Source organism: Lathamus discolor, chromosome 6 (genome assembly GCF_037157495.1).
Source record: "Lathamus discolor isolate bLatDis1 chromosome 6, bLatDis1.hap1, whole genome shotgun sequence".
Classification (NCBI taxonomy): Eukaryota; Metazoa; Chordata; class Aves; order Psittaciformes; family Psittacidae; genus Lathamus; species Lathamus discolor.
This window is the reverse complement of record NC_088889.1, coordinates 14082794-14098252: the sequence shown is the minus strand read 5'-3', so window position 1 is coordinate 14098252 and position 15459 is coordinate 14082794.

Here is a 15459-nt window from a genome sequence, read left to right as displayed (position 1 = left end):
ACGATGTCTGTCCCCTCCTTCTGCCTCTGAATTTTTTTAGGCTGTTGGATAACTAGGGAGGAGATAAAAGCGTATTTATCTGTTGAGAGGGGAAACAGAAATATAAAATGCCAGCTGAGCCATGCAGAGAGTTAAAGTAGCACTGACAGTTTCCTCCCCCCAACTCCCAGGAACATATTAAACTTTAACAAGTACATGAAACTAAGTTTGTAAAATGGAGTTAAAAATGCATAAGGAACATTTCCATACAATCATAGAATCACAGAATGGTTTGGGTTGGAAAGCACCTTAAAGCTCATCCAGTTCCAACCCCCCGCCACAGGCAGTGACACCTTCCACTAGACCAGGTTCTCCAAGCCTCATCCAACCTGGCCTTGAACACTGCCGCGGATGGGGCAGCCACAGCTTCTCTGGGCAACCTGTGCCAGGGCCTCAGCTCAGGAAGAGCTTCTTCCTGATATCTGATCTAAATATTCACTCTGTCAGTTTAAAGCTATTCCCCTTTGTCCTGTCCTTATGTGCTGTTACCAAAAAACCCTCTCCAGCATTATTTTCTTACTCTGTGTTTGCTGTGATCTCTTCTCAGTTGAAAATGCACCTGGGATGCAGCTGTCCTTACAGTCCTCAGGTGTGCGCCCAGCATGGCTTCCCAGCTCCTGCTGCATATTGCTGGTGTGCGGCTGAAACTGGGATTAAACGCTTCAGCTCTGGATAGGAACCTGAACAGCTTTGATACAGCCTTGGCATCCCAGTTTAGTGGGGATTTTCATTTGAGAAAGAGCATCCTCCACTAGCTGCTTGAGCCCCGTGCTGCTCCGAGCAGAGAGGGTACAAATTGAAGCTCATTATAGAATATTGCACAGTTTCAAGGTTTTTTTTTTTTCTTCTTCTTCTTTTTGCCTCTGTGTCTGAGGCTGACATCTCAGCTGAGAAAATGCGCTCAAGGCAGGTTTTCGTGACAGCACTGCTGGGAGGATTTCTGCTGTAATGGGGGATCCACCTTTCCTCTTTCCCTTTCTTCCAGCAGTTTTTTTCTCTCTCTCTCAAGCTCCAGGACATGGATGTTTCCTCAATATGATTATCTCCCTGGGTTCAAATATTTTGGTAAAGCTTTGTGAAGTGGACACACATGTGGGGACTGCCCATAGGTCAGGAGCTGGGGGGACCCCAGGTCCCCAGGAGGGTAGTGATGCCACCTGGGAACACCAAGCTGCTTACCTCCACTTTAATATCTCTCTTGAATTAACACAGCCCAGTCCCTGCAGGTCTTTTGGCAGGCATTATAAGGTGATAATTAGCTCAAAATGGTTCTGCCAGGGTTTTAAGGGCTCTGACACATTTCTTTCTGTTCTTCCATAAATAGCCAAAGTGGGAAATGCATTTGGGTGCAGCTGCTATTGATGACCTTGGTGACAAGGAGGATGAGACTGCTGTGCCTACACAAGGCATCTCCTGCAGCCAGGGAATCCTGGGCATATCCTCAGATGGCAGCTTGCAGTCAGGTCTATTTCTAAGGATCTGGGTCCTTTTTTTGAAGGGTTTTTGAATTCGTTTAATCCTGTGGATATGTGGAGTAGGGGTTCCTGGAGAAGGAAGGAGACGTGGCGGACCTCAAAAGACCTACTGAAGAGCTGATGCTGCTCAGCACAGTGAGGAAGGGCAGTCTGGAAATCCCCCCAATGGTACATGCCTTCTGTTCTGCGGGCGTTTCTTAGTTTGGCTGACGATTTTGGGCAAAAGTCATTCTAGATGGATAAGGATAAGCCTTGGATGGATAAGGAGCTGCTGAGGAAAATTTGAAGGAAAAAAGCGGCTTATAAAAGGTGGAAGCAAGGACAGGCGGCCTAGGAAGAATACAGGGATGTTGTCCGGGAAGCTAGGGACCAGGTTAGGAAAGCTAAGGCCCAGTTAGAATTGAACTTGGCTAGGGATGTTAAGGATAACAGGAAGAGATTCTATAGGTACACTGCAAATAAAAGAAAGACTAGGGACAATGTGGGCCCTCTCCAGAAGTTATTGGGAGAACTGGCTACCCTGGATTTGGAAAAGGCTGAGGTTCTTAATGGTATCTTTGCCTCGGTCTTCACTGGCAAAGGCTCTGACTGCACCACCCAAGTCGTGGAAGGCAGGCACAGGGACTGTGAGAATGAAGACCTTGGGCCCACTCTAGTAGAGGATGTGGTTCGAGACCATCTTAAGAACCTGAACGTACACAAGTTCATGGGACCTGATGAAATCCATCCGCGGGTCCTGAAGGAGCTGGCGAATGAAGTTGCTAAGCCACTGGCCATCGTATTTGAAAAATCATGGCAGTCAGGTGAAGTTCCCGACGACTGGAAAAAGGGAAATATAACCCCCATTTTCAAGAAGGGGAAAATGGAAGACCCGGGGAATTACAGACCAGTCAGTCTCACCTCTGTGCCTGGTAAAATCTTGGAGCACATCCTCCTGGACAGCATGCTAAGGCACATGAAAAACAACAAGGTGCTTGGTGACAGCCAGCATGGCTTCACTAAGGGGAAATCCTGCCTGACCAATTTGGGGGCCTTCTATGATGGGACTACAGAATTGATGGACAAGGGTAAAGCAGTTGATGTCATCTACCTGGACTTGTGCAAAGCGTTCGACACTGTCCCACACAACACCCTTGTCTCTAAATTGGAGAGACATCAATTTGATGGATGGACCACTCGGTGGACAAAGAACTGGCTGGATGGCCGCACACAAAGAGTTGTGGTCAATGGCTCGATGTCCGGCTGGAGACCGGTAATGAGTGGTGTCCCTCAGGGGTCGGTGTTGGGACTGGTCTTGTTTAACATCTTTGTCGCTGACATGGACAGTGGGATTGAGTGCGGCCTCAGCAAGTTTGCCGATGACACCAAGCTGTGTGGTCCAGTTGATACGCTGGAGGGAAGGGATGCCATCCAGAGGGACCTTGACATGCTTGTGAGGTGGGCTGATGCCAACCTTATGAAGTTCAACCATGCCAAGTGCAAGGTCCTACACCTGGGTCGGAGCAATCCCAGGCACAGCTACAGGTTGGGCAGAGAAGAGATTCAGGGCAGCCCTGTGGAGAAGGACTTGGGGGTGCTGGTTGATGAGAAAATGAACATGAGCCGGCTTCAGTGTGCGCTCGCAGCCCAGAAAGCCAACCGTATCCTGGGCTGCATCAAAAGGAGCGTGACCAGCAGGTCGAAGGAGGTGATCCTGCCCCTCTACTCTGCTCTCAGGAGACCTAACTTGGAGTATTGTGTGCAGTTCTGGTGTCCTCAACATAAAAAGGACATGGAACTGTTGGAACAAGTCCAGAGGAGGGCCACGAGGATGATCAGGGCACTGGAGCACCTCATGTATGAAGATAGGCTGAGGAAGGCTGAAGATAGGCTGTTTAGCGTGGAGAAGAGAAGGCTGCATGGGGACCTCATAGCAGCCTTCCAGTACCTGAAGGGGGCCTCTAGGGATGCTGGGGAGGGACTCTTCGTCAGGGACTGTAGTGACAGGACAAGGGGTAACGGGTTAAAACTTAAACAGGGGAAGTTTAGATTGGATATAAGGAGGAAATCCTTTCCTGTTAGGGTGGTGAGGCACTGGAATGGGTTGCCCAGGGAGGTTGTGAGTGCTCCATCCCTGGCAGTGTTCAAGGCCAGGTTGGACAGAGCCTTGGGTGGGATGGTTTAGTGTGAGATGTCCCTGCCCATGGCAGGGGGTTGGAACTAGATGATCTTGAGGTCCTTTCCAACCCTAACTATTCTATGATTCTGTGATTCTAGATAGAGCAAGTGCAGCTGAGCAGAAGCTGTTTACAGTCTGCATCAGCCATCACCTGACTGATGCCTGTTGGCAGATGGAGTTTGGGGCCCCTGGGCTGCTCGGAAAGTCAGAAATGCTTTAATAAATAAATCAGGATTCACTATAAGGATCCACCCAATGCATTAAGCTATATATTGGGTTAAGATTTTTAAACACACCCCTTTGAAAGAGATTAATGCAAGTCCTTGCATGGCTGCTGCTGCCCAAATATCCTTGCAGGTGTGAAGGGAAGGCCAGACACTTGTGCACTTTTATCACCCTAAAGATGGAATTTTACCGGTTATTCTTTAGTGAGCAACCTCTGCTCCTGTTGACATCCTTCTCTTCAATCCTGATTTCCTATCCCTGTGTTTCTGATCCCTGCATCATCATCAGGGAAGGTGTAGCTGCATCTACCCTCATGCTCAGTCTGAACAGATCCAAGTCACCACCTTCATCTTCCATGCAAGCATCTTTTCCATATTTGAGCTCCCCAAATGCAAGCCCCTTCTTCCAAATTTAAAAGTGGTTTGAAGTTTTGATCCTGTTGTTGGCTGTAAATAACACTTTTTCCCTGGCAGAGCAGTGCAGAGTGCAGCTTGTTACTCCCATGGGTGCTTTGCAATTGCTGCTTGGTAGCGGTGAAGTGGAAGAAAGAAGCCATAGGTTGAATTTCAGCTGATGGAGAGCAGGGAGCCTGGGGGTGCTCAGAGTTTTGTGAGATAGAGGTGAGTCCTGGGGGTGTTGTGAGACAAGAGGGACACAAAATGGAATATATAAACCTTTAGAATCAGTTTTGAGTAATGTTACGTTTGATGGCTTTGTAACAGTAGCAATGGAAAATTACTAAAGTGCATGATACATAGAAAAAAAACCTAGAATGCAGCTAGAGAATACACTGAGCATTCTTGTACAAGATAAATTGTTATAGTTGACACAGTTTTAAGAAAAACAGTCTAGAAGAACAGGACAGAGGGATAAGGAGTATCTGGGAATGGCAGGTGTCCAGGATGGGCTACAGTTAAACTAACTGATAAGTAGGAGGATAGGAGGATTATTATGTGTCTGATGCTAACGAACCAGTTAAACTGGTATGGGCATCTACTGTGCATGCTCCAAAGGCTGCCAGAAGTGATGAAGATTGTTGGAAGAAGTAAACGACCCTCAGAGAACAGCACCACAATTCTGTACGCATGCAGGGAACTTCCTGGAAAATGACGTAATGTATGTATGCCCAGGGGCTATATAAGGACGGCTTGTGGAGCAACAGAGAGACACACGTTAGGAGGAGCTATCCCCCGTGTCTCCCGGCGCCGCAATAAAGAATACCTGCTTGTCAGCTTGAAAACTTTGTTGGCAAGCTTGTTCCTGGAGTTTTCTCCGAATCAGTTGCCGATGGAATTTAGTGACCAAAATCTCCTCTCTGCATTGAGCCTGCCTGCAAATGTGGGAGCTGAGAGACTGGTTGGGCTCAGTCAATGAAAAACAAAAAGCCACAGGCGATGGGCATGGTGGAAAAGCAGACATGGAGTCTCGCTGTGGCCCTGTGTGAGCTGACTGCCGTGATGCTCCAGGGCATTGGGCGTGGCTAAATCCGGCACTAGAGAAGAGGGCACAATTTGTCCCTTGAAGACAGGGGAAAATGTGGGAAGCCAGGTGCCCTTCCTTCTTATGTCTTTCTGGGGCAGGAAAGTGGCCTAGGGATTTAGGGGTGTTTCTAAGATAACCCAAGGACCGGCGACAAATGTGAAAATAAATGGTCTATAAAATGAATGCACAGTTGCAATTCAATCAAATGCTCTGAACCTGAATCTGTCTGTCCTCCTTGTCTGCATTGTTTTATGCTCTTCCCTTCCCTTTTCCTTTTCCTTTCTTCCTTAAAGCATAAGGAAAAATGGGGGTGAAGTGCCAGTTGCTTCAGAGGTGAGGAGTGCTGCCTCCGTGCAGTTACTGAATGAACTTTGGGGAGGAAGCGATGTCTTTGGGTGCCTCCAGCTATGGTTTTGTGACTTTGGCTTCATTTCTCAGAGGTGTAAAAGACCCTGGAGGGAGATTCTACAAGAGAGAGAGGTTTGTTGTGCCATTTCTGGTCCTCCAGTCGGGACTGCATAAGAACCACAGTGCTTGGTGTTGAAGAAAAGGGTGGCTACTGGGTGGTAAAGTCCTGGCTACGTCTTTTTATGTCCCAGTGCTACACAGGTGTAATGAGGAAGCTCATTCTCAGATGCTGCTTTTCAACTCCTTTGCTTGTTAGCAATTTTTAATCACATGTATATTCATCTCCTTGGCTGAAATGCAATATTAAAGAGATATTATGTTTCACCCAATGAGATGAAAATCTATTTTAATTAATGTTGATTAATTGAAATTCAAAAGGAAATCTAGTAGAGCTGGGTCAGAAGGAGGCTCTGAGCTACCATTTTTTGGACATTTTAAAGACGTTTTATAGGGATGGTCTGTAGACTAAGGGAATGATATCTGTGTATTATATCAAAGGAAGCAAAGGGTGGTAAGGGTTAATGAGGTTGTATAGGATAGCATGGGACCTGAGCATGATCTAAATGGTATGGAATAAGTGGTGGAGAATACGCTGATTTTGGCTGGGATAATTTTCTTATGGTATCTGGTCTGGGGCTGTGTTCTGGATTTGTGCTGGAAGCAGTTTTGGTAACACAAGGATGTTTTCATTACTGCTGAGCCAAACTTAGAGTCACAGTTGTTTCTGATCCTCACTCCTCCCCACGAGGGGGGAGGCTGGGGATCCTCAATAAGTTGGCATATGGCATCATGTTCAGCATGTAAAGCTTTGGAAAGAAGGAAGAGGGGGACATTTGGAGTGACGGTGTTTGTCTTCCCAAGTCATTGTTATATGTGGTGAAGCCTGGCTGTCCTGGAGATGGCTGAACACCTGCCTGTAATGGGAAGTGGTGAATGAATTCCTTGTTCTGCTTTGCTTGCATGAGCAGCTTTTGCTTCTCCTATTAAACTGGCTTATCCGAGCCCACAAGTTTTCTCACTTTCTCACTCTCCCCATCCCACCAAAGGGAAGTGAGTGAGCAGCTGCGTGGGTCTTAGTTGCCAGCTGGGTTTAAACCATGACAGCTCCCCTGGAAGCGACCTGTGGGGCTGTGATGGGTTGTACCTGGGCTGTGGTTGGGAGGAAAACCAATGCCTGCTTTGCTGGGACATGATACAGTCAGTATCTCTCTATGCTGCATCACAGCTGCCATGGGGGTCTGGATTTTGGAAATGAGTGTGTCAGTAGATGGAGCTGTTTATTAATGTTTCCCAGTGATTTACAGTGCAGAAGGATGCTTTATTGCTGCGTGGAGGCTGCAGGCATTTCTGGCCTTTGGGAAGGGTCCCCATCCTGTGTGTGTTTCACCATGCTGCACAGGGCTCTCAGGAGAGTGGGGTGGAGGCTGAACCTCCCTGCCCAGCTTTCCAGGAAAGCAGATTATTTGCCTCTGCAGGTCTCACTGTTCTCTGCTGGACAGGTGGCCAAGAGCAAGACCTTCCCCAGGGGGACACTTGAAATGGATGCAGCAGTTGGGTATCCCAGAGATGTGCCACTGGGTTGGCTGTGGCATCAAGCCTCCACCGGGACCACAGTTAAAACAAAACAGCTCTGTGCAGTACATGGTGCTTCATCATGCTGAAGACTGCAGGACCCCACACTGTGGCAGGAGGTGGCATGAAGATGAAGTGAATTGAAGAAAAATATTGCTTCTATATTGCCCCATAGTGATTAGGAGAGATGGAGCCTATCCTACTCCCTGCTGATAGGTCACCCAGCAGTATGCCATCCGAACAAATCCAAACACTTCTATGAAGTGTGCTGTTCCATGCACCCACATACTTTCCTTAAATACTCTCTGGCATGGGTTACTGAGAGATGGTCCACACACGTGCTCTTTTCAGTCCTGTCCTTTATAATGTTTTCTGCCAGGTAACACTTTCCAGTGTTTTAATGCAGCTTTTGGGTCAAATCCTTGTCTGGAGTTCAAAGGGATGGTGGGATTTAAGTGGTTAAGAGAGATCTACTTGACTTCAAGGGCATATCATGAAGATGTGAAGCCAATGGTGTCAGTTCAGATGATGTGTCTTGTCCAGCATCTCTCTGTGATGCCCAGCATCTTGCTGTGATGGCAGCTGAACATGGATAGCCAAAGGAAGTGAAAAGCACCCCCACATCTACTTAACCTGCAGCTTGTCTGGGTTGGGGGCCTCCGTTCAAAGTCATCCTCAGTGGTAGAGATGTCCCAAGTTTGGACATGTTTGACAACAGCAGAGCCTCATTCCTCACAGCTTCCAGGTCTGTACTCTTCTCTGTGCAGGCATCTGGGAAATTATCCCCAGCTGCCACAACACTAATTTTAATTTTAAAGAAATGAGCCATGAACTGTTGAAAATAATAATTTTCAATATGAGACCTGAGAGGCTGCTGTGGATATCTGCCAATATATTAATTATACCTTCAATTCCAACAGGCTGAAAATCCACTTATTAGTAACATAGAGAAGAAATATGTTGAGATATGAGTATCGCTGTTGAGAAACAACAGAGGAAAACCCATTCTGGGGGGTTGGAAAGGGGTATACTTCGTGTCCTCCTGCCTTCATTGAGGTCTTGTGGAGAGATTTCATTTCTTCTTCAAAGCAGAAAAAAAAGCAGGAAGTTGGGAAACTGGAAGAGGGAAAAGTTAGATAAAAAAAATTAAGCAAAATCAAGAGGAAGAACTCTGCTTTTACTTTTTGCATGATCTGATACATTATTTTATTATCTGCAGGCCAGCACAGCACTTCATTTCTGCTTATTTTTAAGTGCTTGAGTATCCTGCTAGGAATATTAGTGAACTTTGGCCATGGACAAGGAAATCTTAATACCATCTTGAATTTAAATATAGTAAAAAATGCCATAGAAACTACAGAACCTAAGGATGACCCTGTGACTGCTGGTACCATGCTGTCAGCAAGGGGTAGCACTGCCACAGAGACACCTTTGTGTAATGCTATGAAGTTATCTTTAGAGTCTGAAAAGCATACTTTGCTTTAATAATTTTATATTAGTTAATTCCTTACATATCTGCTTGATGTTATAATCCAGTATAACGTTATATAGGTTAGTTACACCCCATGGCTCAGCTGCCCTGCAATGAATCAGAGGCAGAGGGCTCTCTGGTGTGATGTGCTGGTGATGGGGGTACCAGGTCTCATACCTCCTTTGCAGTCAGAAAGGGCAATGGTGCCCTAAGGCAAAAGATCTTTCCCAGTTTGTAGGTTTGTTTGGATTATTTTGGGATGGTCTTTTCCAGCCAAAGCCACAGGGTTTACTTTTGCTGGAAAGTGTCGTGACTGTGGTGCTGGGGAGAGATGTGGGCACTACAGAATACACATGAAAGGATGAGTTAGTTTTCTTCGAAATAGCAATTTTTACCATTTTGCCTGTGTCATGCTAGCTGTTCTAGCATTTTATCAGTGCTCAGGAGAATATTCATCTCCAATCCAGCCACTCCACGGAAACAAGTCTCAGCAGCCCTCTTTCCATCCTTATCTCTGTCATCCATTTCCATCTCCATAATACAGCTAGCTGCGTCATGCTGGCTGTGTGGGGCTGCACCTTCAGTAGCTGTGGTGGTGTGTGTGTACATGTATGAGTCTCTTTTTGTGCATGGCTGGGTGACATGGCCTAGCTGACATCCCATTTCCATCACTGAAATATTCAAAGACCCTGTGGAAAATGATGACGTTTTGCTGCATAACATCAGTGCAAGTGTCATTCCAATGGCCATGTGGATAGACTGGTCTCCAAAAACATTGCTCTATATAGATATTAGGAAGAAGCTCTTCCCTGTGAGGGTGCTGAGGCACTGGCAGAGGGTGCCCAGAGAAGCTGTGGCTGCCCCATCCCTGGCAGTGTTCAAGGCCAGGTTGGATGGGGCTTGGAGCAACCTGGTCTAGTGGAGAGTGTCCCTGCCTGTGGTGGGGGGTTGGAACTGCAGGAGCTTTAAGGTCCTTTCCAACCCAAACCATTCTGTGTTTCTATGATTCTATGACAAAAAAGCACAGCAGATGTTGAGGACGAAGTCTCTGGAAATGAACACCATAAACCAGCCATAAGTGTCCTCCTGTTCAGCAGGTTATGGACCAAGTATTAAAATTTCAGCAAACTGGGGAATTATTTCCAATAGGATCCCTCCCACTATGGGCACTGGGTGCCAGCGAGGGGCTCCCACTCCTGCAGACTCAGTGTTTTTGCCCAGTGGGCATCACAGCTGCATTGCAAAGGCTGTCAGTGCAATGCTGGTCATTGCAAGGATTTATTTAGGTGATCCTCCAAGCTGAGAGGGTCCCTCCACAGCACCTCCCTCCCCCTGTCTTTGCCCAGCTGCTGTGGAATACATGGTCCAGAGGGATCGGAGTGGTGGGGTCAGCTTCTCCTGCTTTTAGCAAAGAGGGAGAGAGGGGCTGCTGAGACTTGTTTCCATAGAGCAGCTGGATTGGAGATGAATATTCCCCTGAGCACTGACAAAAAGCTGGGGTTGCTGTAGCAACATGTTTGAGGATTAAAAAAAAACAAACAACAAAGCCAAAATAAAAAGCTGGAGAGGAAGTTTTTAGAAAGGGAGAGTTGCCTGGGTGCCCAAGATGGGGGGGGGGGGGATTGGGTGGGGAGGGCGGGTGGTGGGTGGTGGTGCTCAGCATTGGGGTCTGTCCTGGGTTCAGCAGTAGCAGTCATTTTTCTCCTTCTTAGTAGCTGGTGCAAGCGCTGTGTTTTGACTTTTGGCCTGGGAACAGAGCTGATAACACCGATGTTTTAGCCTGACCAAGGACTTCGTGAGCCTCATGCTCTGCCAGGGAGGAGGGGAAGCTGGGAGGAAGCAGAGACAGGACACCTGACCCAAACTGACCAAAGAGGTATTCCATACCACAGCACGTCATGCCCGGGATGTAACAGAGAGTTACCCGGAACGGCTAGGGCACTGCAGGGTTGGAGTAGGTATCGGTCGGTGCTCGGTTGGGTGAGGTTATCAGTCAGCTGGTGGTGAGGTGTTGTATTCTCTCCCCTTGTTATTTCCTTTATCATTATTATCATTGGTGGTAGCAGCAGTGATGTGTTATACCTTAGTTACTAAACTGTTCTTATCTCAACCCGTGGGAGTTGCATTCTTTTTGATTCTCTTCTCCATCCCTCTGGGAGTAGGGGGAGGGCAAGAAGGGGGGGAGTGAGAGAGCGACTGCGTGATTTATGGCTTTTGTTTAAACTGCAGCAGGGTCACAGTGAGCTGCCTGGGGCACCGAGTGGTGTGGCACAGGGCTTTGGAGAAACTGTGCCTGAGCTCATTGATCCCTATGTCTACCAAAGAAAATTACTTTTCTATCCATTTCCTGAAAGCTGAATCGCAAGAATGCAGTTTTGATCTGCATGATGCTAATTTGTCACTAAGCTGGAGGTAAATTTGTTCTCCAACTCAGTGCTTATGTCCGATTTAGTGAATTAGCCAGACCGAGGCAGCAGCCCCAGGTGCTGCAACTTGAATGCCTATTTGGGTACATTGCTCCTGTAGCCATCCCATTTCGGTGATCTCAGATATATGAATGCTGGTTCATCTGCATGGACCTTTTGTTGAAATTTTTTAGGTGAAATATTTCTCTTCCCTTTTCTGTTTTCTATTTAGCGCTGTTGTGAACAAAACGTAGCAGTGATTTGTGAATGGTGACGTTTGCGGGAATTTTCTTGCTCGATGATGCTTAGCATCATTGGTAGGAATTGGAGCAGTGCTGGGTGTCTTCAGTTTTTCCCAAACCTAACAACCATGAAACAGTTTGAGGAAATCCCTTTCCCAGAGTTGGAAAAGCAAAGCTGATTGCTGTCATATTTAGCCTGAAAGACGGGTTTTATGGTGAATGCTGTGGGGTTTTTTCACTTCCAGTCCCAGGAGCTCAGTCCTAAATTCCCTGCTCATTTATCTGCTTTTTCCCTAATTCCTCCTGAACGCTTTCCCCTTAGAGTACGTAATGGCAGTTAAGAAATAAAGCATACTGGAGGGCTTTTTGCTCCCAGATGAATAATATTGCATAGCTAATATGATCCCAAACAGAGCTGGAGCCTATTTTTCAGAGTTTAACAAACTTTTTGGGAAGGTGCTGAGTTCTCCGGTTGCTTGATATGTGCTGTCTGGAGATGCAGCTTGATGGCATGGAGATGGGTGAGGGGTGCTGAGCTTGGTGTCAATAGCAGAGGGGCTGGAGGTGCCGTGCCTCGCTTGCCACAACATCCCCATTGAAAAGCTCACCTCCAGCACCCTGTGGAGACTCAATGTTGCTGTGCCCTTGGCTTTTACAAGCTGTTTTCATTCCTTCTTGTGCAGCATTGATGATACTGAAAAGCAGATAAAAAACAGTTTCCACCTCTGTTCAGCAAGCTTTTCTTCTCTAACTGTTCAGTATCTAATAATAATGTGCTATTGAAGTTGTTTTGCCTTTGTATTTTTGCTTTGTAGAATAGCTTTACTCTTTGCATGATACATATCTTAATGGCACCTTGGATAAAGCAGAATGCTGCTAATTCCATATTATGAGATTATTATGAACTCATATGAATTAATGATCCTTATAAATATAGTCCCATTGAAATCCTTGACACTGCATATTAACCTGGTAGCTGAGCCATAAAATGCAATGCATATTAAAAATCAGCAGTCTGCACTTCCACCGCTTTCAAAATAGCCAGTCTTTGTGTGACATATATGGTACAAAAGGGCTCTGAAAATCCTAGAAGTAATTATAAGCACTTCTATGATGAGGGTAATGCATTTATATGGGAGGGCTGTCACTTGGCTTGGAGGACTGAGTGGATATTAAAACACGTAGAGCCCTTTTTAGCAGAATTCTGCTCCCTGTCTTATTCATTTCATGATTTGACCACTGGAAAGATCCCAGAGCGTTTAGGGGTGCTGGCAGTGTGTGTGATCTCTGGCTATCTGTGTATATTGCTGTTTTGTGCTGTAGAACAAATCTTTGCAAGAGATCTTTTCCTCTTTACAAGAGGTGTTTTCCTCCTGGTTTCACTCTTTGCTCTGTTTTGCTGCAAGAGTCAATAAATGCAACCCATTCTCACCTACTGCCTGGGTCTAAAGTGTGCTGAGCTACCTTGAATTTTAGGGTAGGTTGTTTTTTTTGTGCTTTTGTTTTAAAAAGTCTCTGTTGACATGTGCCATTCACTCTCTGCTTGTTTCTTCCCATAACGAGCCCTGTTTCTGGACCTGCACTGTCTTTACAGCACAGATGAAGCCCACATTTGCACACTCTGCATTTACGTGCTCACCAGTTAATTAAGCATCCAAATGAGGGATTTGTACATGCTCTTTAGGTAATCACTTCTGAATATCACTGAAGGGATTGGATGCTTTTCATTGGGCTATGTCATGTAACCTGATAACAGCAGAGGCTGGCTGCCATCAAAATGCATCCGTATCAGGATTAAGGTACCACAAGGATATATGTTGCATTTGGCTTGAGCCAGATATCTAGTTCTGCAGAAAAGATGAGCTGGGGGAAATCTTGTGTACCATTGCAAGGCTTTGTTTGAGCTCCTGTTGGTGCAGTATGAAGCTGTCACTCTCACCTTTTGGATTTGGAGGAAACATGCTTCAGGAACACAAAATTCAGCTTCCCTCCTTCCCTGAATGATGAAATCTCCTGGCATGTTATGCCTGCGGGGCTGTGTTTCTATTTGTGCAAGCCAAGCAAAACGCTGCGTCTGTACTTGTAGTATGTGTGACAGTGCAATGCAGTGTTTAGCAAGCAAGCAGAGCCTGTTGCCCACTCCCCAGGGAGCACTGGTTTCCTCCCGCCTTCCTGACGAAATTCCTAAGCAGCTTCTACAGTGTTTCCATCCTAGCCCTTGTGCTAATTCTGTTTCTTCTTGCTGTTGCTCTTTTGAGCTCCAGCTTTGGCAAGCCAAAACCAGTACATGGAGTGAAATGTCTATTACAAAGACAGATTTGATGCAACCGAAATACTGCCATGAATGTTCATCTCTTTCTGTTTTGGAACAATTTCTTGTTGGCTGCGTTTGCACACCTTGCTTATTCTGATTTTGGGCAACTGAGTTTGTGGACAGGATTGTCAGTCAAAGTAGAGCCCTTTTCAGAAAACAGTTTCTTGTTGTTTTCATAAGCAAGATAAAAATACCCAGAAATTTGCTCTGAGAACCACCACTGGAGATGGGTATGGGACGGGTGGGTAGGTGTCCTGGGTTCAGCAGTAGCAGTCATTTTTCTCCTTCTTAGTAGCTGGTGCAGTGCTGCGTTTTTGACTTTCGGCCTGGGAACAGAGCTGATAACACTGATGTTTTTAGTTACTGCTCAGATGTTTAGACTGGCCATAGGACTTTGTGAGTCTCATGCTCTGCCAGAGAGGAGGGGAGGCCAGGAGGAAGCAGAGACAGGACACCTGACCCAAACTAGCCAAAGAGGTATTCCATACCACGGCACGTCATGGCCGGGGGGGTAACTGGGAGTTACCTGGAAGGGCATGCTCTTCTTGGCTGGGCTCGTTTTAGCGGGTGTTATTGTATTCACTTCCCTTGTTATTTCCATTATCATTATTATATTGGCGGTAGCAGCAGTGATTTGTGTTACACCTCAGTTACTGGGCTGTTCTTATCTCAACCCATGGGAGTTACATTCGTTCGATTCTCCTCCCCATCCCTCCAGGACCGGGGGCGTGGGGGGCGGGGGAGGAAAGAAAGAGGAGTGGGGATTAGAAACTGTGTGGCTGACTGGGTTTTAACCACGACAGTAGGGATATCTGTGCTTCTGGAAACGAGTGGAAATGGCCTTGCAGTAGCAGAGGCTATTGACTGTGGTTATGGGCGCTGACCCTTTGGCCCCCTTAGCCTTGTGAGCTGTATTTGTCAGTCCCGTACCTTTGCTCTCCTTCAAAACTACTGCAATAACAGTGCTTATAAGCAGAGGAGTCAGTTTTGTAGTTATGTTTCAGGTGGAACAATGAAAAAGGTTGAAAGTTTCTTTTTAAGTTTTTTATTTAGAAGTAATCTGAAAGGGGGAAAATTTCAGCTTGTGTTTCATTTCTGCTTTTCTCGGTTTATTGTCTTTCTCTGGATCAGTTGCCCTTTCTCTCCCCAGTGTCCCTGGTCCCTGTGCCCTCGGAAGGAATAAAGAGGAACACAGTGTAAAACCTGCCACTGTTTCTCCTGTGACCTCCCTGACAAAGCGTAACAGCTTTTAACCCAAAAAGGTCAGTATATAGAGCCAAAAATTATGTTTTTACATGTTTCATGAAAAAACCTTTTCTGACCCTGTTTTGCTCACTTTTCCTATCTCTAACCTGCAGGCAGGACCTGACGCCTCAGGTCACACCAGGTTGTTCGTAAAATACACAAGAAAACAGCAACAAGGGGTCAAAGACCTTAGTGTTGCTAGTTCTGGACAAGAAAGCTGAGTCTAAATGAATTATGTTCTCTGCTTCCCTGCAACCCTGTCTAAAGTGGATGCAGGACACAAAGGTGATATTTCAATGTGAAAATTAAAAAATTCTGTCTTGGTTCACTCAGGCATGGTCACAGCTTTAATTCTTCTGTTGGTGGTGATGGGTCTCTCACTTGTGCCTGCTGCTCTTAACCCCTCTGGCTGATAGCCTAGGG